Raw genomic sequence first — 24,066 nt, 5'->3', positions numbered from 1 at the left:
AAAGGAAAACGCCAGCTATTTTTGGTGTAACTGTTGACAATGCGTGACTGGAAAATACTAGAAAGGATTCAAATCTTAAAATCAAACCTGCACTTACTTAAAAGTGTGGCTCCCACGGGATGCTTAGCGTCTCAATGAATTCACACCATATGTTTCTTCCTTGTGCCATCTCTCTGAGCAGAACCAAATTTCAGATCCAACCTTCCTTGGCACTGTTATCAACCACGTTTCTTTTTCTATAACACGTCTTCTCCTGCCCACCAGCTTCCATTCAGGTATATCCAGGGCTTACTCATCTTTCCTTCTTAAAATATGCCCCATCCATCTCCATCTTGATAATGTAACTAAATCGTTTTCATTGGGTACCCATGGCACCTCCCCGAATTTGTTATATTTTGCTGCCATTTATTTCATAAAATTCCTCTCAATGCTTTAATCTCAAAGGCAAGAAATTTTGCATTAGTTATCGCAGTGCTGGAAGACGACTCGTGCTTCTGTAAGAAATGAAAAGTTGATATTGATTAGTTATGATTATATATCATTCCATTACATGCATGGAGGAATTTACAACCATCTGTCTGAGTTAAAACTGATATAATTAGCAAATAAAGCAAATATTTGCTGCGTAAGTGAAATGTTTTAGAATGAAGAGGATAAGCTAATATGTATAAACTACACAGTTCTACGAGAAGACGGAGTAGGTCATAGATTTGGAGGTATAATGATCCTTATCAAATGTAATACATATTATGTAGTTGATTATACCACGTAATACCCAAACGGGAACATTAAAATTCAGCAAGCTACTAATTAGAGGCCATTTAGCTTTAGTGAATACATATAACTGGAGTGACAGACTGACCAAAGAACAAGTTTATTAATATATTGACAAGATACTGATAAATTTTATGATATCCAGGGATTTTGATGCTCATCACTCCTTGTGACAGCCTGATATTACCGGAAATCAAAAAAATAATAGAGGGGAAGGGATATTAAAAGTATTCATTGAAACAATAATCTATATTTATTTACGTCGCCCCGATTCTCTTCTATAAAAACGATATTTTTTATCCATATATTTATGTTTTCCTACATCAGTTACAATTGTGAATTAATTCTACATAAAAGAACTTGCAGAAATTAATAGTCACTGTACACCAATTTTAACATACAGAGACTTATACATAGAACAAATAGAATTATGGAAAAGGAAGAGGTGGGTGATGGAAAATTTAGGTTAAAAAAAAATTAAATGTTTTATAATATAGACATGCTAAAAAAGGCAATTAATGTCCAATAGAACTGTTGATTTAAATATATTTATAAAACATTCAAATCTAGTGAAAGGAATATCAAACAAAATAGTAGGAAGGTAAGTATCAAAAGTTATAAGCCTTAGTGTAACAAGAAATGTAATAAAGAGGTGGAAGAAAGAAGGCGTTAAAAATGACATCGCTGAAAGAGAAGCAAGTATCAAAAGATTCAATAAAAGTATAAGGGAAAATGGACTAGATTACACCCATTTGGAAAATAACAAAATCAAGGGAATACTTGTTGAAGATTGTTATCCTCTAATTAATCATAGAAATAGATTGATTTTCCATCCCAAAGAAAAGGCTCGAATGCTCGTAAAAGCCTAAAGAAAAATATGTATTTGACAATTAATTTAGAGCCAGATGAAGAAATAATAGAATTGATTGAAATAAAGATAATAGCGCAATTAGGGAAAAAAAAGAAAATATTCTCAATGGATGAACAAGAATATTGTACCAAGGATGAAAGTTAAGAGATAATTCTTAACCAGTTTAACAGGAATATTTCAGAGGGTAAATTCCATCAAGTACAAATTTATTGAACAAAAGTTGAAAAATTATAAGCAATACTAACATATGAAAAATGAAGGGTTTGTCCTTGAATACACCTTGAAAACCTGACAAGCAACCAAAATGTTACAGACCAATCAGAATTGTTCTCTTGAATTAGACACCAACTGAATGAATGGTTCACAAATCGCGTTAATGAATAATAGAAAACAACGAATAACTGATATACTACCAAAGTGGATGCAGAAAACTAGATGTAGAGCCTACAATTGATCAGTTGGTAAATTTGCATCATGGGATAAGGATTGAAATGATAAAACGTAAAGGCAACGTAATAGTTTTGTTTAATTCACAAAGTGCTTACAATACAATTAACCATATAAACTTGTTGAATAAACTCGCAGTACTGACCGAGTGGTATCATGGAGTTGACTATTTTTTTTTTTCAAATATTGACAAAACGTGGTAAATGATAAAAATAAATCTTCAACTTTCCTCAAGGCTCAGTCGCAAGTCCTGCACTATTTGATAATACCATGAGTGATATACCAATCATTGAACTAGTAAAATGTTCTGAATTTCAGATAACATATGATCTTACCTAAAAAGTGCTAGTTTGCTCAAACATATAACTACATTCGAAAGGTTTTATCGATTGACTTGGAAAGGTGAAATTAAGATAATGTATTTTACAAGCAAAGAATTAAGATTCTCGCCACGAATTAATAAAATGGCAATAGTATGATTAAATTTTTTTTATAAATTTAGAGATTTAAGATTCGTATGCAAAAGTCCAATCCCTTACCCGAATACATCATAATGACCAATTAAGAACAATATACTACTAAAGACAGGATGTATTGAAGTGAATTTCTCCCAATACCTGGGAATCAGATATGAAAGCTTTATTAAGATTATTTGTATATTTGTAATAGGTATATTGAAAAAAAAAATAGAATAGGGATATTGCGATATGTTCTTCAGCAGCAAGGAGTATCTTAGAAAAACATGAGAAAATTTAAAATACTACTTTACGATTTGTACTGGGAACTAAGAATGCATAGCCAATTTTATTACTACAATTTAGGAATAGCATGATTCCAGAAAGATTCAGTATAATATACAAAATTATAGTTTTACTTCATAAAATGGAAACAGTTTCATAACAATAACCCACTGGTAATGAAAATTTAATCGGTAGAAGAGTAAACGGTAAAAACTTGAGTTACTTTAAAAGCAGAATTCATATTAAGAGTACAAGAGATAGTTATGTTATAGAAAGTAAAATTTATGATGTAACAGAAGGATAGAACATCCCTTGAATATGTTGGTATCGACTCAATGCATGACATAACCAGGAGCCAAAAACTAGTTTTGTTCAGTTCAGTAGAATAATAAAAGAGAAACTTTTCCAGTAATTTAACATATACAGTATATACTGATGGGTGAAAAAATAAAGTGAGGACACGAATGACCTTATTTTTTTTTTTTACTTTAGTTTCAGTTTAACGTCTATATCTACTCTAGGTACAAGGTCTAATATGAACAAGAGGCAATTACCTGTTCAGAGAGACTGTAATATGCAGATTCATTGACCTCTATTTCATTGATAAACATAAAGACACAATAGGATTTAAAGTATTAGTGCAAAATACACAGATGATGCCTATTGAAATGAATTATAAAAGTCATTGTGTACTGTCTATCTCAAGAGGAATCAAAGCCACAAGGGGATAATATGATCGAACTAGCAGAGGCAACCCTAAAACAAGGGCTACGCAATCAATGTGGTACCAACATTTATTTGTTGATGACGGAGAACGAAACTATACTAAAAAAGTGATATAAACATAGTAATAAATGAAGTAGGAGGCTATGTACGTTTAGCGGTACTCTGAAAGAGTTGTAGGAGGCTTATTGCAGAAATAGGAAAATAGAAACCTTGATGAGAAATTTGTGTAATAGTCACAAAAGGGTAAAACAATATTCATATATATTAAAAAGCATGTGGAGTGTAGTGGAAGATATTCTACACGTAATAATAAATTTTAAGAGATACTGCTTCGCTACGCCTTTACACATGTAGACTATCCAGCAACTCCTTTCTTAGAGAATTTTTGTTCGCAACAAGTCGCAAAAAGGGATGCCTGGATAGCTGCGAGACTCATCAACAGGATAAAAATAGAATTTAAAGTACTCAAATTGTACTTCACTTTGAATAACCTGCTGGGAAGACATGGATATAATGGTTTACAAAAAATGGTGAACAAATTAATTTTATCCCCTTTTAGGATAAAACTTATTTACTAAACATATAATGATCATCTGTACAAATAACAAGCCGGAAAAGGAAGGCTTCAAACCCACTTGTTTGCCCTTTCGTGAAGAGACTACATTTAATACTATGATGTATGCATGTTAATTAAGAAATCACCGGAGGTTTCGTAGGAATACTGATTAATGTAAAATCCTTAAAAAGTTTATGACTATGGTTTAACAAATACTGTATATACAATAGCAATGGAACTGGGAAAATAAATATTTCAATTTCACTAGCTGCATTGAATTGTTTCAATTTTTTGTCTCTATATTCTATTAGTTTTAAGAATGACCCTGATATCCTACTGGATTTGTTAACGGCCTCCTGTGCTCAAAACGGTTAAAGGGGTAATTAAGAAAGAAACTGCAACTTGTGATAGTATTTTAACTAAATCTAGCAATTTTGTAAGCATCATAATAATACCGAAAATTTCAGAATATAGATATAGTGAGCGAATTAATCATAAATAGTGAAATTATTGTGTGGTATACAGGCTTGTGAATTTACAACCAACCAACCAACAGGTGCCTTATTCATATATACTTAACATGGGATAGGGGCAGTTATGATAAAAAAAAAAAAACTTCATACACTGCAAAAATATTCTAATTATAAATTTCCATGACAGTTCAGAATTAATTATTGGCAACTAGATAGAAAAAATTCTTCAGAGATTTCATGAGATGCAAACATAGACAAATTATTTTTTATTATTCATAAAATTTACCATAGCAAACAGAGAAAAGGGACGGTTCTATTCAATTCCCGACCTTCATTCGTTATCAACTTCTTTTTTTAATTTCCCTCTCGATCATTATCTCATCAAGAATTACTCAGATGACTATTATCATAAGCATAAATTTCCCTTCGCAGATGAGGGCTTTGATGACGTCAAATTAGATAAAAATGGGGGACAGGGATATTTAATATGTTCAACAAGTCTTTGGCTTTTTATTTGCGACCTGCTGAAAACAAAGAGCGCATTTGTTTAGAAATAAACAATTCTCGAAGCTCACTTAATGAATATCAACCTCGGGTAAGGCAGCACATACAGGTTTGAGTAAGCTTTGTACCAAAAGGGCACGGAGTAGCATCACCTCTCGAAGAAAGCCGTCTGTGGCAGGTTGCAAACGAGTGATAACGGTCCTTTCCCTCAGGGTGAGCAAAGCTTTTTGGTCTCTCAACTGTTATTCAGACAACTGAAAAAGCTCGGCTATACGGGCTGATAGTGATGGCTAGGACTGTTCCAGGAGGTATGTTTAGATGGTGTTGTACGCTATTTAGGTTTCTAGTTACTCACAAAATCAATCAGATATTTCCGGGAAAGTGTCGTCGGGGATCCTCACTAGGACACAATCTGTTTTGGTACTTCACCGAGTCATGTACTTAATGCAAAACTAGGCCTCTGTGTGCTGAAGCCATGAAGATGTCTCTACTGGGGTAAGACGGTGTTTTCATGAGTGAGGTGTTGATAGGAGAGTAAAGGTTGAAGGGTGGTAACATCAAACAGTAATACACAGCAATCATGGGGAAGGCAGGAGAGAGCTGGTCACTCCGATGGTCACCAATATGTCAGAGCTGTTAGGTTGCAACTGAGAAGGGAGGTGAATGCAACTAAACTTTGTTATACAGACCTCAAGTTTTTATACCAGGAAAAGTGGTCAAGAACGTCATAGAGCAGATATAAGACAAAAAAAAGAAAACAGTAAAAGTGTAGTGCTCATGAGATTCGTGCATTACAGACAGGTTGAATGTTCATGCAAACCTTGCCTTACATTTTCACCTAACTTAGCACTCTATTCTTAAATTTAGTATTTCTATCAAGATGACTTCAAAATTTAACTAAAACTGTCCGTTGAAATATATATATATATATATATATATATATATATATATATATATATGTATGTATATATATATATATATATATATATATATATATATATATATATAAATATATATATATATATATATATATATATATATATATATATACAGTATATATATATATTTATAAATATATATAAATATATATATATATATATACACATATACATATGTATATGTATATATATATATATGCATTAAATATACATATATATATATATATATATATATATATATATATACATATATATATATATATATATATATATACATATAAATATATATATATATATATATATATATATGTATATATATATATGTATATATATATATATGTATATATATATATATATATATATATATATATAGTAATCCCAGAGCACATATGCTCCTACAATTTGCTAAAAGAAATAATGTTGATATCATGAACAAAAAATATATAAAGAAGGAACATAGGAAAGGAAATTATAGGGGCCCAAATGGAAAAATAATAAAAAAAAATGTCATTGATTTTATTCTTATTGACAATAGTTAATTTAGTCAATGATGTGACAGTGATAAATAAGTTAATGTCAACGGACAATAAAATTGTACATAGCAAAAGAGGAAAGTAATTTTAAGAGAGAAAGTGAACGCTACTGTAATAAGAGAAAAAAAAATTTGAGTTTAATTTAGCAATATAAATAGGTATTCCAAGCAACTTGAAGAAATGGAAGCATGTAAAGAAGAAATTAACATTAATGAAACAAAATTTCAATTGGAATCAGCGCAAAAGCTAGTTGGACAGTTTCCTCAACAAGATCAAAGAAAACTAAAAAAACGTCAATAAATAATAAAAAATAATAGAAATGTTGGGAAAATCCACGAGAAAAGAAATGGAATTAGCAGAAATATCCAAAACAACGTACAAACTAAAAACCCTAGACATTTGTAAACACAATCAGATCATAATTGAGGAAACATCAGAGAAATTTAAGAAGCATTGAAATAATGCAGATAATACTTGGAATTAGACATCAACAGATGTTGGTTTTAAAGGATTAAAATTAAAATTTTATCACAAATGATTTTGGAGTAATAAAAAGGGTTGAGGATATCTACAAAATATTTGGCAATAGTAATATAAGAAGTAACTTCGCCAATAAAAATAATAAAACACCTGAGCCGGTACTAAAAGAAACAGTAGGAGAAGTAAACAAAACGTTAAATGGTGTCGGTGTGAAGAGAGGTAAAGTGGTGCGAAAGGATGGCCTAACAATGATAGTATGCTCTATATATAAAGGTTGTAAAAAACTATCATGCTAATTCACAAATAGGGAAACACAATAGACTGAGATATTACCACCCAATAAGTTTAATATATAATATAATTACGAAAATCATATTAGGCCTAAGTGAAAGACTACTACACTTCACCCAACAAATAGAGCCGGAAGGCTTAAAAAGTGGGCATTAGACAAAGCACCATATCCATGTAATCAACAAGCTAATGAAAAAATCAGTAGAATATCACAAATTACTATGTATAGTATAGGCTATATAGACAATGAGAAAGTTTTTCATTCTGACAAAAGCGCAGCAGTAACGAATGCCCTTCAAACACAAGGAATCCTAAAATTACATTAAGATAGTGAGAGTCCGCCTCTCTCTTAAATTAAGACAGACAACAATTGTAATTTATGGACGAACCTTTAGAATTTTTTAATGAATATACGTAATTAAGATAGATCTAAGTGTTTCCTCAGGACAGGAGACAGAAATTTAAAAAAAATAGATACTCATGGGATGAAGAGATTAGAAAACAAAATGATATTATGAAAAGAAAAACTCCACTCTCTCTAAAACAAAAGTATTTAATTAGATGATCCTACCTGTTTTAACGATTGCGTTAGAAACTTGGATCCTTAAAAGATAAGGTAGCTATAACTCAAAGAGCTATGGAAATAATTATGATGGAAGTAACGTTAAGAGACAGGAAAACAGCAACACAATTGCGACAGAAAACTAAAATAGAACATATTCTAAACCCTTACCCCACAAAAAAAAAAAAAAAATAAGAACGAAAAAAAAATTGAAACAGACGTGGGCAGAAAATAGATGGATAATAAGAATGAAAGAATGGATAACTAGAAATTAGAAACATAACGGGAGAAGGATGAGACAATGGACTGACGAGCTACGATAATATATGGCTATAGACTGTCATAGATGGACCATGAACAGACGGCATGGAAGGACATATATGAAGGGTTTGTTCTGCAGTGTACTAATAACTGGTAATGATGATGACGATGATGAAATATAATCAGCTGCTCACTTCTTATTATCATTATATATATATATATATATATATATATATATATATATATATATATAAATATATATATATATATATATATATACATATATATATATATATAATATATATATACATACATATATATATATATATATATATATATATATATTTATATATATAAATATATATATATATATTATATATATATGTGTGTGTGTGTGTGTGTGTGCGTGTGTGTGTGTGTGTGTGTGTGTGTTTAATCTTAGTACCTGTAAGCAATCATTCATGGATGCATGTCTACATACAGTACTTGCATACAAAATTATGTATCATATATAAATAATTACATTCACACTTATATACAAACAAACAAACATAATGTTTCTACATCTCCGTGACATGTTTTTTTTGCATGTAAGAATGCAAATATACTCACATATATGCACAGGCTAATTGACATTATGTCATTAATTATTATTTAAGTTTGGATTTTAATGACGTCCATGACTTTTTAAAAGAACGTGGTGGTTATACAATATTTGTCGTAATTATCCGTTCTTATGAAGAACCTGAGTCTGATGCAAACTATTTCTCTGTTGCTTCTTCCCATGAAATAACTTGCATCCTAGATCATATACCTCGATGGATCCTGTCAACAGATGCTATTATTTATTTTTGTAAGAATATTACTGAAGATAAAGATGTAGGCCTACTACAAGAAGTAGCACAAAGCTCAAATTCTCATTAAGATTCTAATGAAGTATCTCTGCACTTTCAGACAAAGACTGAACCTGGTGTATCTAGAATTTACAGCCCAAAAGAGAACAGTTTCCAGCAGGCGAAAAGCACATAATGTTTCCATTTTACAGGATATTGAATTTGGCAACACTTCCAGAAAGACAGCAAGCGAAACAGAACAATATCAAAGGGAAAAAATATTGATTACAAGTGTCACCAAAATAACATTCGTATAGAAACAGAAAATACCAGTTTTTCAAACCACCCAATGCAGAGTCGAATCAACTGAAGAAGTAAATATAAACTCTTGTAAAACGCAAAACTTCCTCGTTGCAAAAAAAAAAAAAAAAAAAAAATAGATTAGTGAAATATGAAAGCAGAGCCTAGTCTATGAATTACATAGACGCGATGGTTATAACAGTATAATGTGGAACACATACGAACAAATATGATGTTTACATTTCGGTGATAGTATGAATATGACAGCGGCTGGGTTTTACATTGTTTGCTAATTATCTTGCAGATCAGTTGGTAAGATTTTCAGGTCAACAAGTGTGGATGAAATCAGGGTCCCAAATTAAGGGAAACCTGGATCTAAATAGTTTCTAAGAGGGAATCCCGTGAGAGTTGGCTTTAAATTATGGGCATCATGTACATCCCTTCGTTCTCTTCTTCTTGCAGACATTTTTTGGTTTTCATACAAATATATATATTTTTTGTTTTATGCTAGCCTTGGACAGGGTCCTAATGTGGTTATGTCTTTATATTAAGATAAATTTCCAACGTGGCTAGCGTTTAGTTTTGATATGCTACTCACATTTTTGACACTCTGGGAAGTGACACTATGGAGCCCAACACATGGTTAGAAAGGAAAAGGACCCTATGCAAGAAACTTTTGCTAAATATGAGTCTGTTATGAAGTGTAAAGACAATAAAGTATTTAGTGTTGCATGAGAATTTTCCTAAAGCAAAATGCACAAGGTTGGAGCAAGACTAAGGAAAATCTTACTTAGCTGGATATGTTCAACTCAATTATTGTCTAAAACCAACACATGGGAGGAAGATATATTTGATCAACATGTCTCTGCTCACATAATAAAAAAAAAAAACACCCAGTCCAAACAGGATGGTAGCCTCTATCGTCTTGGAATGTCAATGGCGAAATTGCAAATGTTTGGATTATATTTCAAAATCTGGATAATGGCATCACTGTTAAAATCTATAAGACATTAAGATATTGGTCTATGGGACGTTTAGCATGGTACCTGATCCTAAAAAAAAGAAAAAAAAGAAAAAAAATTACAACAGGATTTGCCAGCAGTACTGTTAGATACAATGACCACCAATGTTGGATTTAGGAATGTGATCAAGTAAATTCCATTATTTCCGTAAAATGTGAGCTGTCCCATTGCCCCAAGAATGCATGAAAAAGTACCTTAACCTCTTAGAATATTATATTGAAACATCTAGATATAGAAAAATGTAATTCAGGTTTCAATAAGGTTAATTTCGAAAGAATCGTATCTTTTTATCGAGTAGGTAATAATAGTGAATAGCTTCCTTTACATAGTACGAAAATATGCATGATAGCTTTCATCCGTCAATCTATCAATTAAAACTAATTATCAACCAATATGGGTAATTTGCTCTGAAGGAATAGACAGACTTGAAGTGCGTAGCTTAAATAGTATTTATTTTATCTTTATAGCAAATAGTATTAGTTCAAATAATAACTGACAAAATCCGGAAGCTATTTTCACTTTTTGAGCTACAGCTCCGAAATGAACTACAAAAAATAGTTGATAACTATATAATATTTGGATGCCTACTTATAAAGTGAACCATCTTTTTTTTACATTTGGTTAATACAAATTTTCTTTATGTGGATTCGACATCTGGTCTTTTCTAAATTCTAAGTAAATATGTTAATTCTAATATTATTAACTAAATTATCTATATACAAAAAAAGAATCTGTTTCATGGATATGAACCTGATATTTAGGCTCTGATGAAGAATCTCGGCAGAAACTATCATAAAAACTCCAGTAGATAATCATGGGCATTAATGGGTCATGTAATGACTTTAATATACTACGGAAAGTGCATTGGCGGTATAACCCCACTACGGTGTATATACAGTATACAGCATAAAATGTTAGGTCTCTTATCATACAAATGTACATCTATAGGCAATGGCTTGTAGTGTCATTTCGTCTAACGATAAGTTTATGATTGACAAACGACTAAGTGAAAGAAGGTTAATAATAAGAAATGAAGATAAGGAAATGCCAAAACTTGATTTGCGAAATGAACTTTGAAAATGAAAGATTAGAATTGATTCTCTTTTACTTCGCTATATGAATAACTAAAGTATTCACATTTACTACTCAGAGAGAGAGAGAGAGAGAGAGAGAGAGAGAGAGAGAGAGAGAGAGAGAGAGAGAGAGAGAGAGAGAGGAACCTATCTCTATGTTTTTTTTAGGGAATTACAAAGCTCAAGCTTCCTGGATGAAAAACCAAAAAAAAAATCTTTTTATTTAGCATTCATTACCTAAAACAAAAGCCTCTCTTGCAGAATTAAACATTAATCAAGTAAAAAAAAACACTTATCGATATATAATTAATAAAATCATATAAAAGAATATAACAAATTATTCATATAAGCCGATCAAAGAGAAATATCAATTCCAGTTTTTCATACTATCACTAAAGCTGATGGAACCGGCGACCAGTTACCGTTATCGAGCAATTGCCCAAGAAAAGCAGAGGGAGACAACTAATAGTGTTAGTTCAAATTTTGGATTTTTTTGTAAATACAATCACTTTAATTTAACTCACTGTTTTGCCCACACTATTATATATCAGTGGCATAATGCAATACTCTAAGATGTCGATTTGTTTTTCTTTTTGCATTGAAAAAAAATCATACTTCAAATTACTGAATTATCTCCAATTATAAAAATATTAGCTATATGTTGGTTACACATAGTCAAGATGTTATATATATAATTCAAATAGTTCAGTGTTACAAGAATTTCATAATAAGACAAGTAAAACCAATAAATACCATTTTCTAAATATAATGATATAAATAATAATAATAATAATAATAATAATAATAATAATAACTATTATTATTATTATTATTATTATTATTATTATTATTATTATCATTATTATTATTATTATTATTTAGTAACAAGTTGTTTTAGATAATTTGTCGATATATAAAATTAATTAAATTTTTAAGAGGTGGTTCGTCATTAATACTTAAGACCAGCAAAATTTATCTAATCCCCGCCACCTCATCGTTTTCCTCTTCTGTATCCCTCCTTTCTATGGTAGCCAAGTTCAAGCAATATAATCCATAATTGATAATATAACCTACTGTTTTTTACTATGTATATATCATTTAGTAATCTAGCAAAAAAAGTTATAAAAATTTTATATTATTTTCAAAAGAAAACATTTCCTAATTCTTTGCAGTCCACGAGGTCTAGTGTGAAACTTATCTTTTAGTAGGTGAACAAATGTAATATCAGGCGTGTTTGTTGATGAAATATTGGTAATAGTTTCATTCGACTAATAAATACCTGCAGATGAGTAAAAAGAAACACACGAAAGAGCACACGTTTATTCGCAAACTTACAAAGAAAACTAACGTTACTTCTTTGGTTACTTTAACTGACAAATCAAACCATTAAAACACCAACAGAAAAGGGGAACAGTCAATAAGGTAGAAATACTTAAGGAATAGTTTTCTGCAACTGCTGAGACGATACTAGTACGAAGACTTCAGGCTTGAGAACGTTGCAAAAGGGCGGCTGAAGTTCAGGTGAAACTGGCACGATGACCGAATTCGAAGGCGTCACAAAAACGGTTGGCATCAAAAAGGGACATCAGAAGTCTTCTTCCAAGGATTCGATGATACTTTTGAACGAAGGCAGGATACAGGTAGTGTTGGCTACTTCTTGTCTACATCTTGCCACTAGCAGGGATGGCTGGCTGCTTCAATTTGTCTCTTCTTCTCGGCCATAGCAGGATCTTTAAGCGATAGGATTTTGTTTACTGAAGGGAAGGTTAGAATCTGGCTCTATCAGACTTCTGCTCCTCTCAGTTTCTTATCTCTCTAGGACTTAGATCTTATCTGTTTCGGACATAGCTCCTCTCTTATCTTTCTTGGACAATTTCTTCTTGAAGTTTTTATACCCATGTATGGGGAGAGTTAATTACAGTGGGCAGTGGTCATATCCATAGAAGGAGTTCTTTTTAACAATTCTGCATCTCTATTGGCTTTCTCAAAAAACGGCCACTTCGATCACGCCATGGAAGCTTCTAGGAGAAATTTATGATGCAATCTGGACCACGTGTTAGTCGTAACAAGAAGGAAGCACGTGTCCTTCCATGATGACATATATCCTAAACAAGGATTTACCTCAGGCTCGGTTTCTCAAAATATGCTGACTCCGCTAATTAAAGGTACCCTGACCCTTGCACGACTTTTAGCCACGAATTTGTGGCACGAACTGGAAGATAAAAAAAAGAAAAAAAAAAAAATTACATCAGAATCACAGCTGACCTGTCCGCATTGACACGAACTGGCACGATGAGTTCACGACGAGTTCACGCATAGTTTGCGAATAGTTTGCGCACTTCCCGCATCGTCCCGACGAGTTCACGAAAAGTTCGCACATAATTCAAGACCCGGTCACGAAATTTTGTTTAGCCCTAAATTTTGAACATTTCAAAATTCTCGTCACGACATGCCACGATGTCACGACGGGTTTTTGAACACTTCAAGCCAGTTCACGACGAGTTCACGCCAGTTCACGACGAGTTCACGCCAGTTCACGACTTGAGTCGTGACAATGCACGCCACAAATTCGTGCAATTGTCAGCCTGGCTTAAGACGATGGCATCTTAGTCAAATCAGGACAGTTCCCTTATTACAGCAGGGGCTCTCAGCAAGGCTTGGTTTACTTTCAAAATGCTAGCGATTGTTGAGTGATGACGTTTTAAAAAACAAGACCGTTGTCGAATCTCGTCTTGCCTCACTGCTCACACTTTGGGAATAGACATTTTTGTCTTTTAAACGTCTTTAAAAGTATTATATCTACACATGACACGTTCCCCAAAAAGAAAAAAAGATCTACCAAAATAATTGTTTAATCGTAAATAATACACTCAAATTGAATTCTTTATTTTATTATTCAAATTAAAATGTTTATATATCAGTACTAAGGGAATTTTATCTACAACGAAAACAGGGTCTACACACATTTTTGTATAATAAAGGCTTTTTTAATGAATAGTGTAAAGGTATTTTACATGATCTTCAAGTTTAATCAATATAAATAAGGTCAATTTACAGAAAAAAAAAGAATATTCCCTTCTAATGTATCATATATATTTTTTTCGTTTTTGTGTCGGAGGCTGAAATTTGAATGAAGACAGCTTTTATAATATAAAAATGAAAATTTCTATGAAGCAAGTATACCCTCGTCAGAAAAGGGGAGAGGCGTACAATCGTTCTAAATGTTAATTTATGTTTACTCTGTCATTCTCAAATCGAAAAAACCTGGGTTGAAAATTCAAATTGTGCCGAAAAACTTGGTAGTATGAAAATGCAAAGTGACTGTGATGATGAAAATTATATGCACATTTCGCAATATCTAAAGGACAAATCTGTCGAAGAGTTGCTGAAGAGTAATGTAAAATGCTATTTTTCTTGTTATAAAAATATATCTGCAAAGGAATGTTAGACAAACTCCAAGAAAAATACAAGAAAAAAATTGAAACTTAATTGAATAAAAAGAATGGCAGCACTATTGCCTCAGACAGTCTGAACAAAGTCCCCCACAACAATCTCCATACTTTACTCAGAAATTTGGAGTACGGCTTGTTTCTTTTGTAACAACTTTAAAACTAAAAACCACCCATAACATATAGTTTCTGCATCATCAGTAGGTAAACATTTGTATTAAGCTGTGATCCCGAGTACTAATGCGGAATGGAAACTGAAATTGAGTGGATGTGTTGATCCAAGAGACTGCCATACCTATGACGATGCTTACTACAAGAAGTGCTTCAGCAGAAAGGTCGGCAATGTATTTAGAATCTGGTAATCAAGTAAAATGTATTGATTCTCGGTTGGAAGGTTTACTGTCAGGGAAAGCTGCCTCAATGACGGACGCAGAAAAATGTTACTGGAGAAGGTCACTCCAAATGTCTGAAAGAGACCGATATGATTTCCAGAAAGTCCTTAAAGTCACTTGTAGAAAATTACTTGTTTTATCTGGATTTAATGTTTACGACTCCAGAGTCCCACCCCCCAACCCCCGCCGAAAAAAAAATAATAAAAAAAAACAATATAAAAAAACTATCATGATGGTCAGTCAGTTACCCTTTGGTCTTGCATTCAGAAGAAACCTTCAATCTCAATATTAACTTTAAGATTATTTTTCAAGACGCCAACATTTTGTGAAATGGACGTTCTTAGGTTCAATTACGAAAAAGGAAATAACTAAAGAAATACGAGAAAAACTTTCATCTTTTATTAAATGGTTGATAACTGATTTTTTTTTTTTTTTTTTTTTTTGATAAAACATGTGTTAAGAACGATAATCTACTACAATAAGTAGACGGTCTTGCAGGAATTTTAATGTATGAACGCTAAAAGAAAGGCAATCAGTATTGCCATAAAAAAGATAGGCACACTCAGGAACTACTCCTTGAGTAAAAAGGCCTAAATCGTTTTTCACGTTGCTATAATAGCGGGGTTTTTACATAAGAAAAAAAAAATGATGTTTCTTGGGTATATGACACTTATATTCTGTTTTAAATAGATATTGGGAAAATAGGAATTTTTGTCAAGGTTCTACGATCACTTTCATAATGATAGAACTATGAGTCCATGCCAACAGAAAAGTAAGCTAGGATGACAGAACTTCAATATCTACAAAAGTTAAAGGCCATAACAACTTGCAAAGATCTGGCAGAAGCATTTACAAGCAAGGTATTCGGTAATTACCTGAAATATGATGAATTTCATATACTTTTTACTAGTTACGTGATCGTTATACGAGAAAAGAGGCATCATGTTATCGTTAAGTTTTCAACTACAAATAATCCATAAAGATCCATACGGTTTCCAGAAAATCCTCAAATCCACTCTTTGAAAATGAGCTGTCTTATACGGAACATGCCGAAGTCAGTCACTGATGCTCTGATTTTGCATTGAGAGGAAACCAGTGCAATTAAAACTTATGGACAACACCATCATCACAAGTGTGATTATGAAAAATGTTGCAATCTTACTCTTGTACCAAAGAAGAATTATTAGCTTACATATCTCACAAAGCCATCTATCATGCAGAAGATAAATACATAAACCTTGTAATAGCAAGGGGTACTAAAGTAACTTCTACCTATTGTGACCTAGGATTTCTTAAAAGTATCCAAGAAGAAGCCATTACTATAAAGATTCTTCATGCAGTTAGTGCTACAGAAACGGGTGCTAACAGACTATTTACGTTCACTCCACACACACACTGATGCTCTGGTACTTGTTGTAAGTCAATGAATAAATCTAACATCTCAGTCATTCATCATGGCAAAGTTTAGAACAGTAATTTCAATTGTTGATAATTATTGTTCCATCAAGTGCCACTTTGAAAGCATCTGCATTAACGGCAATTCACGGTCTTTCAGGCTGTGACACAACTAGTGCCTTTTTCGGTAAAGGCACATTCTCATACTGGGAGGCATTTGATATAGCAACTGAAGAGGCCTTTTTTAAGCATTGATGACACTTGGAACAAGTGAAGAACATTAGCAACACTTGGAACAAGTGAAGAAATATTTGGTGAAGTGCTAGAGAAACTTGAGAAGCTTATTTATTAAGACAACAAATCATGGTAAAATATAGGTATACTAACAGAACTTCGATGATATATATCTTGAAAGAAACAAATACCCTGTGAAAAGCTACCGCCCACCAAAAGTGCTCTAGTACCTTCACTCAAGAGAGTAAAATATCATGTCATGATATGGAATATGGATATTGAGGCAAAAACATTAAAATCCTCCAATTAATCATGGAAGGGTCATATTTAATGGGCAAATATTGACAAGCGTTTGTGATTTGCCTTGTGCTGCGAATAATATAATTCATCTAATCAGGTGTAACTATGTAGAAAGTCCGTAATCCCCCATGCAAATACTTGCCAAATAATTTACCATTTACAAAAATGTGTGTATGGGATGGGGATGAGGAGCTTTTTGACAATGATACACCAGATATGATAGAGAGAGACAGTGAAGATGAACTATAGATACTGTGTAGCAAAGAGTTGAATATTCTTTCATTTACTTTGTAGCTTACTCACATATTGGTGAATCATTATTCAATATTTTAGCTTATGTATGAATGTTTGATTTCCTACTGATATCATTCTAGCTATGGAGTGGCTATGTTCATTTTTTAATATTCTTTATAGTTCAGTTAAAAGAGAATCATAGGGAACAACATTTATATATATATATATATATATATGTATATGTATATATATACTATATATATATATATATATATATATGAATATATATATATATATATATATATACATATATATATATATATATATATATATATTTATTTATATGAACATATGTAAATATAATATATATATATATATATATATATTTATATATATATATATATATATATATATATATTTAACGACTAGCGAATTACATAAATTCCCCAGCTCTAAAACTCACCTGCTTTATATTACATAATCTAATACACAAGAGAAAACCCTCTGAGCTTTGAAAAAAAAATATGCAACTCCCAGACGGTAATATATATTAACTGAATGTCTAAATGTCTCTTTAAGCTATGTACAAAACAAAACTAGGTGATTACTTTATTTTAACCGAGAACTGTCCTTAAATCAACCTCTTACTTCAGTTCTTAGTCAGGGGACACGAACAAACCTCTGAAATAATTATTTGTGATCCGAATAATACGCACGTTACAAAAATAATTATATCCTATAAACAAAATTAGTAACAGAAAAAAGATAACAATAGGAATAAATCACTCGAAATATTAAATCTAAAGTAGACCTTAGATTAAGATAAAATGATAAATCGAGAAAATTATACAATCCCTTGTTTCACTATAAAATAATTTATGAAAATATCTAATTATGACAATTAATGAAAAAAGTTGAAAATTTAACACTAGAAAATAAATAAAATTTATACTAGCATATACGCAACTGTTACTCTTATATCCTTAGGCTCACACAATGTTACTGAACGGTTAATATAAAATAAATATACTTCCCTGTTTAATCTAATCTCACAGGGCCAGTTATAAAATCTTTACAATATCAATTCACTTACATTAACACACTTCACTTGTATTAACACAAATAATATCACCAACGTTTGAACAACACTATATATGGTATACATTGGAGAGAAATCACTATTCATGTTTGATAGGAAAACACTATTCACGTTTGAGAGGTATTATGTAGTGGTTGTATTAATGCTGGAAAGAGGACTGGCAGACATTAGCTCTTTCTGAGGGTAAGGTTGGATCTCTTCTGTCTCTTATGCATTGCTAGGCTCTTATATATCAACTTCATTCACTATAGAAACTTCTAATAAAGCATTCTCATAGGGTTTGGCCATGGCTCTAGCGGTGTAAGGTTGCCTACTTTGCATTGAGGAAGTAGTGAACTATCGTTGCATGCCGAGGCAATTCCGTCCACCTCCTCTTGTAACATTGAAAAAAAAGAGTAATTTTTAGTCTAGAATCTTCATGCATTGTCCAACCACGTGGAACCAGGATGTAATCCCTAGCTTTTGTGTTATACAGCATACCTTTTAACACATTATATAAGACTTTGTAACTGAACCTTGTGAAATGAAACTTCAATTCTTTAAAATAACATGATTTTACATATATGGAACTGAATAAAAATACAACTGAAGGAATGACGAAAGTCTTATGTAATTTATATACAATTCTATGTGAGTGGAATGCATCTTACGACCTGGCTATACATCTCATAAATACACTTATAAAATATGTGAATGAAATATTGTACTTTCATGTAGACCAGCTTCGTAAGATAGCTTCCCTCAAAAAGATTATTTATTCCATGCTTGAATCCACTGATCAAGCCTCAGATAAATAATACACAACCATTTTCTATTTACCGGATATATGCTTTACTTTAATACAATATAGTTGCAAGCATAACAACCATCTAGCTAAACTTTGATTATTATTCTTCATTTGATTAAGAAAGCTTGAGGATTGTGATCTGATTAACCATAATTTCTTAATTATATGGTCCATTTACATAAACTTCAAAATTCTTTATCTCTGTGACTAGCAAATAGCAGTTCCTTTTCAACTGTCAAGTCAGCTTGATGCTTCTTCGGCTTCTACGACATAAAACAGATAGGGTGAAGAATTACTTCCTTGCCTTCTTGCAATAGGACAGCTCTAATCCCTTTGTCCTATGCATCCACTTGAATAAGGAATTTCCTGTTAAAATCCAGTGCTTACAGTTTCGGTTTCGAAGTTGATATGGCTTTTATCCTGTCGAAGGATTCCCGGCACTTGCTGGTCCATACGAACTTCTTATTGGGGCTAGTCAAATATCTCACGGGACCGACTACAGCCGATTAATTCAGGCAAAACCATCTGCAGAATCCTGCCATCCATAAAAATTGTTGTAATCGCTTCCTCGTTATGGGGATTAATTTTGCCATAATCCTTTGACGATAGCGACTACCGAGGCGATTTTCCCTCTTCCGATTTCAAATCACAAATACCACACTGTTGCCTATGAAAAATTCACTCTTCTCCAGGTTAATTGTCAGATGTGCTCCTGGCCGCTTTTGAAACACCTTCTCCAGGATTCGGTGATGTTCATCCCAGGTTGACGAATATATTACAATATTGTTGAGATATACACCTACTCCTTCAATTGATCCTAGAAGATTATCCTTCACTCGTTGAAATGTAGCTGGTACAACCATTATAGCAAATGGCATGAATGTGGATTGATACAACCCAAACTGTTATCTAACCTGATAATAATTTTGGGTGTTCGTCCAAAGGAATTTGATAATAGCCTTTTAACAAATCAGTTTTAGAGACGAACCTCACTTGTCCAATGTTGTCGAGTAGTTGGTCTATAAATAGCAATAGATAATATTCAGCCACACTGATCGAATTCAACTTTCGATAGCCTGTACACATCCTAAAAGATCCATCTGTTTTTTTCTCTAGCAAGCATGGAGAACTGTGAAAAATAGTCCACTTCTTTTCTCGTGACTTCTTGGTGATATGGTGACAGTCGGTAAGCATGTTGTATGAATGGTCTTACCATAGTCTTAAGGTGTATCTCATGTCTTGTCAAGTTGGTTCGTTTCGGTACGTCTGAGACAATTTCAGGGAAACATTTAATCAATAGACTTATCTTTTCTTGCTGTTCCTTGTTCAAATGAATTAATTTTTATTCTTAGTTCTAAATGATGGACAAATTATTCACTCTCCTTACAGCTCCTACCTCATATCAGTCGTTGTCTTCCGTGGATGTAGTGGTTTGCACTATACACACTTGCGAAGCTTTGGTCTTGTTTTCATTTAATCATAAATTCAATAAGTTATCGTGTACCTTCGTTTGGCTTTTAATTCTTCCCGGGGTTTCGATAACGTAGGTCTGGTCAATGATCTTCTCCTAAATTCTGAAAGGTCCTTGGAACTTGTTGGTGGGAAGGAATCTCCTTATCGGTACTCCTGTTGTCCCACAGTAAACTATATATCCTAACTTTTCATATCAAACCTTTTCTTCAGTTTTCTTTGCTCGTTCTCAGCTTTTTAATTTCCTAATCTCGCCGATCCTTTTCCTCAATTTCTTGACATATCCTCCATCCGTTTCCTCTTGATCTTTCCATTTTTCTGCCAACATTTTAATCAGTCATTTTACTTCTCCTCCAAGCACTATTTCATTAGGGCTACATCCCATGATTTCTTGATACGCATTGCGTACCTCAAATAGCCTTAAAGGTAGTCGGATGTCCCATTCATTTCCTGTTTTGTTGCAGTACTTGGGTAGCATAATCTTTAGGGTTTGAGGAAATCTCTCTAATGTACCTTTGGTCTCCAAGTGATAAGCAGTAGACAGTTGTTGTCTCAAATCCAAAAGTTTCAACTCGTCCTGAAACAGTTTCGATGTGAAATTTGTTCCTCTCTCACTTTGGACGATTTCTGGAATAACAAACTTGGTAAAAATGTCTAGAAACTTTTTGGCAATTCTTTTGGCACCGATGTTCCTGATGGGTATGGCTTCTGGGTATCTCATCACTGGATACATCAAAGTTAACATATATTCGTAGCATTTCTTCATTCTTGGTAACGGTCCTACAATATCAATCATAGCAATGCTGAAGGGTTCCCCTCGTACTTCAATCGTCTGTAACGAAGCTTTTTTCATGCACTCTTTAGGTTTTCCAGCTATCTGACAAACGTGGCATGCAAGGGAAAACTGGCTCATATCCTTTTGCATGCCAGACCAGAAAAAGATTCTCATAATCTTCTTTGTCTTCTTTCTTATTCCCATGTGTCCCGTCTCATGCGCTACGACGATCACATGTCTTCTCAGCGTTGCAGGAGTCAATATCTGACAGTATATGTTCCATTCAGCATTTCAAGGGATACTGGCAAATCTATGATTCCTCATAATCAACCCATGCTAGAGGTAATAACTGGTGCGAGACCGCTGCACCTATGTCTCATTCACCAGACGGTACATTATTTCTTCTAAGTCCAAGGCTTCCTTGTTTTCTTGTTCATTCGTCTGTCATTCCTCTTCTTCCACACTCACTCGGGAGCTCTCCTCTTGTGTACTATTATGGGAAACCTCTTCTTACGCAAACAAGTTCTCTAAGTTCATCATTCCTTCAGTTCCTCTGTTTTCTTTTGCAACTACTTTCTTTGTCATAATCCTAGCTGTCACACAAACAGGCAACAATACGGTTATTCCTTCTCAAGTTTAGTCGTAGGACAATACTTCATTGGTTTCTTCGTTACAATGAGACAAGGCGCAAAACGCTGCTCCAACCACTTCATTTCCCATTAGGACTTCTACTCTTTGACAGCCAATTAATCCTTAACAGCAAAATCAAAATAACCTATCCCCAACTCGTATGACAGTTTCAAACAGCAAATAAGCGTAGGCTCCTAACCTCCTATTCCTTCAAAATGACAGAATGCCTGTGAGAGACTGTTCCAGCAACGGTTGTACACCTTGGGTCACCACACTATTATTACTACCTGTGTCACGCAATATCTTGACCGGGATATGCTCGCTACCATTCAGAGCAGCTAACATACCATCATAAATATACAGTTTATAGGTATACACGCTGTTTGAGGTTGTCATGTTCTTCGTGTGAACATTAACTGGTTTATTTTCCTTGTCGACCTTTCCCGTTTGATTCTTCGTCTTCATATTCTGTGGATTTGAATTATCCATAACCATTTGGGCGACTGCCTCCTGTTGGTTTGACCAACATTCCTTACTGATATGCCCTTTTATCCACACTTATAACAGACGATATTGATCTTCTGCACGTCTTTCACAACACCTTAAGGAGGACGATTCGGTGATTTTTTTTTTTGTGGTCCTATCACATTCTGCTTTGGAATAGCCCCAGGGTACTTCCGCTGTAACTATTGAACTTGTTCCCATAGTTATTACAGAACTGGTTTCTATGGTTCGGTGAATACTTGACACTTGGTCGGAGCGACGGTTGAAACTCCATAACAAGGAGGATTTACGACTGATAATATAATCTTCACTCAGTGAAGCAGCTTTATCAAGTTTATTCACCTCTTTCTCAAGCCCATTCAAATATGTTCAGGAATTCCTTGTAAATATTGTTTCAGTACTGTCAATCATCTACATCAGCCATCTCTCTCTCTTTTTCAGCCTCTTTTTATCTCTCATGACATTGTCGTACCTTGTAAAAGTGATCCAGGAAAAGCCACTCTCTCGTACCTTCCCAAACTTCAGACACTTTCATTAAAATATTCATGATTCATTTGATACACTTGCAGCACATTCGTCTTAACTTCTTGATACTCCTTTCTCTGATCCTGAGACAAGGCAAGATACACACTGCATCCTTTTCCAATAAGGACGCTCTGCAATAACACGGACTATTTATCTTCTGGCCATTCCATCGTCAATGCGACTGTTTCAAAATGATTGAAGAACTCGTTGGGAGCCTCTTCCGTGAATTTTGGAATCAACCACTGTGTTTTAGCCATATCAAACACGGGATCTCGCAAAGTAGCAGTCACACCTGTCTGAGATAATGACAACCTTGCACGAGCATTCAACAGTTCAAAATCCTTTGCATGTCCTGCTTCTCTCCCTCTCTCTCCTTCTTCCCACCTTGCATTTTCTCTTGCTTCCATTTCTCTTAGATGCCCTGCAATTTCTCTCGCTTCTTCCTATGTTACAATTTCTCCTGCCTCTTTTCTCTCACTTTTTTTTTTCATTTCCCTTGCATGTCTTACAATTTTTCTTGCCTCTTCTCTCTCTCTCTCTCTCTCTCTCTCTCTCTCTCTCTCTCTCTCTCTCTCTCTCTCTCTCTCTTCCCGTTCCTCCTGTTCTGCTATCATCTTCGCCTTAATCAAATTCTCTTCTGCTGCAATTTTTCTCATCCCAGCTTCTACATTCGTTTCTGCTTTCATTCCTTCAGTCTGTGGGTCATTTGGTACTTGCTTTTCTACAAATTCTGCTTCAGCCTTTTCAAAAAAGTCACCAGCTGCTGAAATATCTTTTTCTGGCAACTTTCCTGATTTTATGAACATTTCTAAGGATAGACACTTGATTAAGGCGTTAATCATTCCATTAGTTGCATGGGCACCACATGCCATTAAAATAGCGAGCCAT

The sequence above is a fragment of the Palaemon carinicauda genome, chromosome 21 (genome assembly GCF_036898095.1).
Source record: "Palaemon carinicauda isolate YSFRI2023 chromosome 21, ASM3689809v2, whole genome shotgun sequence".
Classification (NCBI taxonomy): Eukaryota; Metazoa; Arthropoda; class Malacostraca; order Decapoda; family Palaemonidae; genus Palaemon; species Palaemon carinicauda.
The sequence above is the reverse complement of the archived record's forward strand: the minus strand, read 5'-3'. Positions refer to the sequence as shown.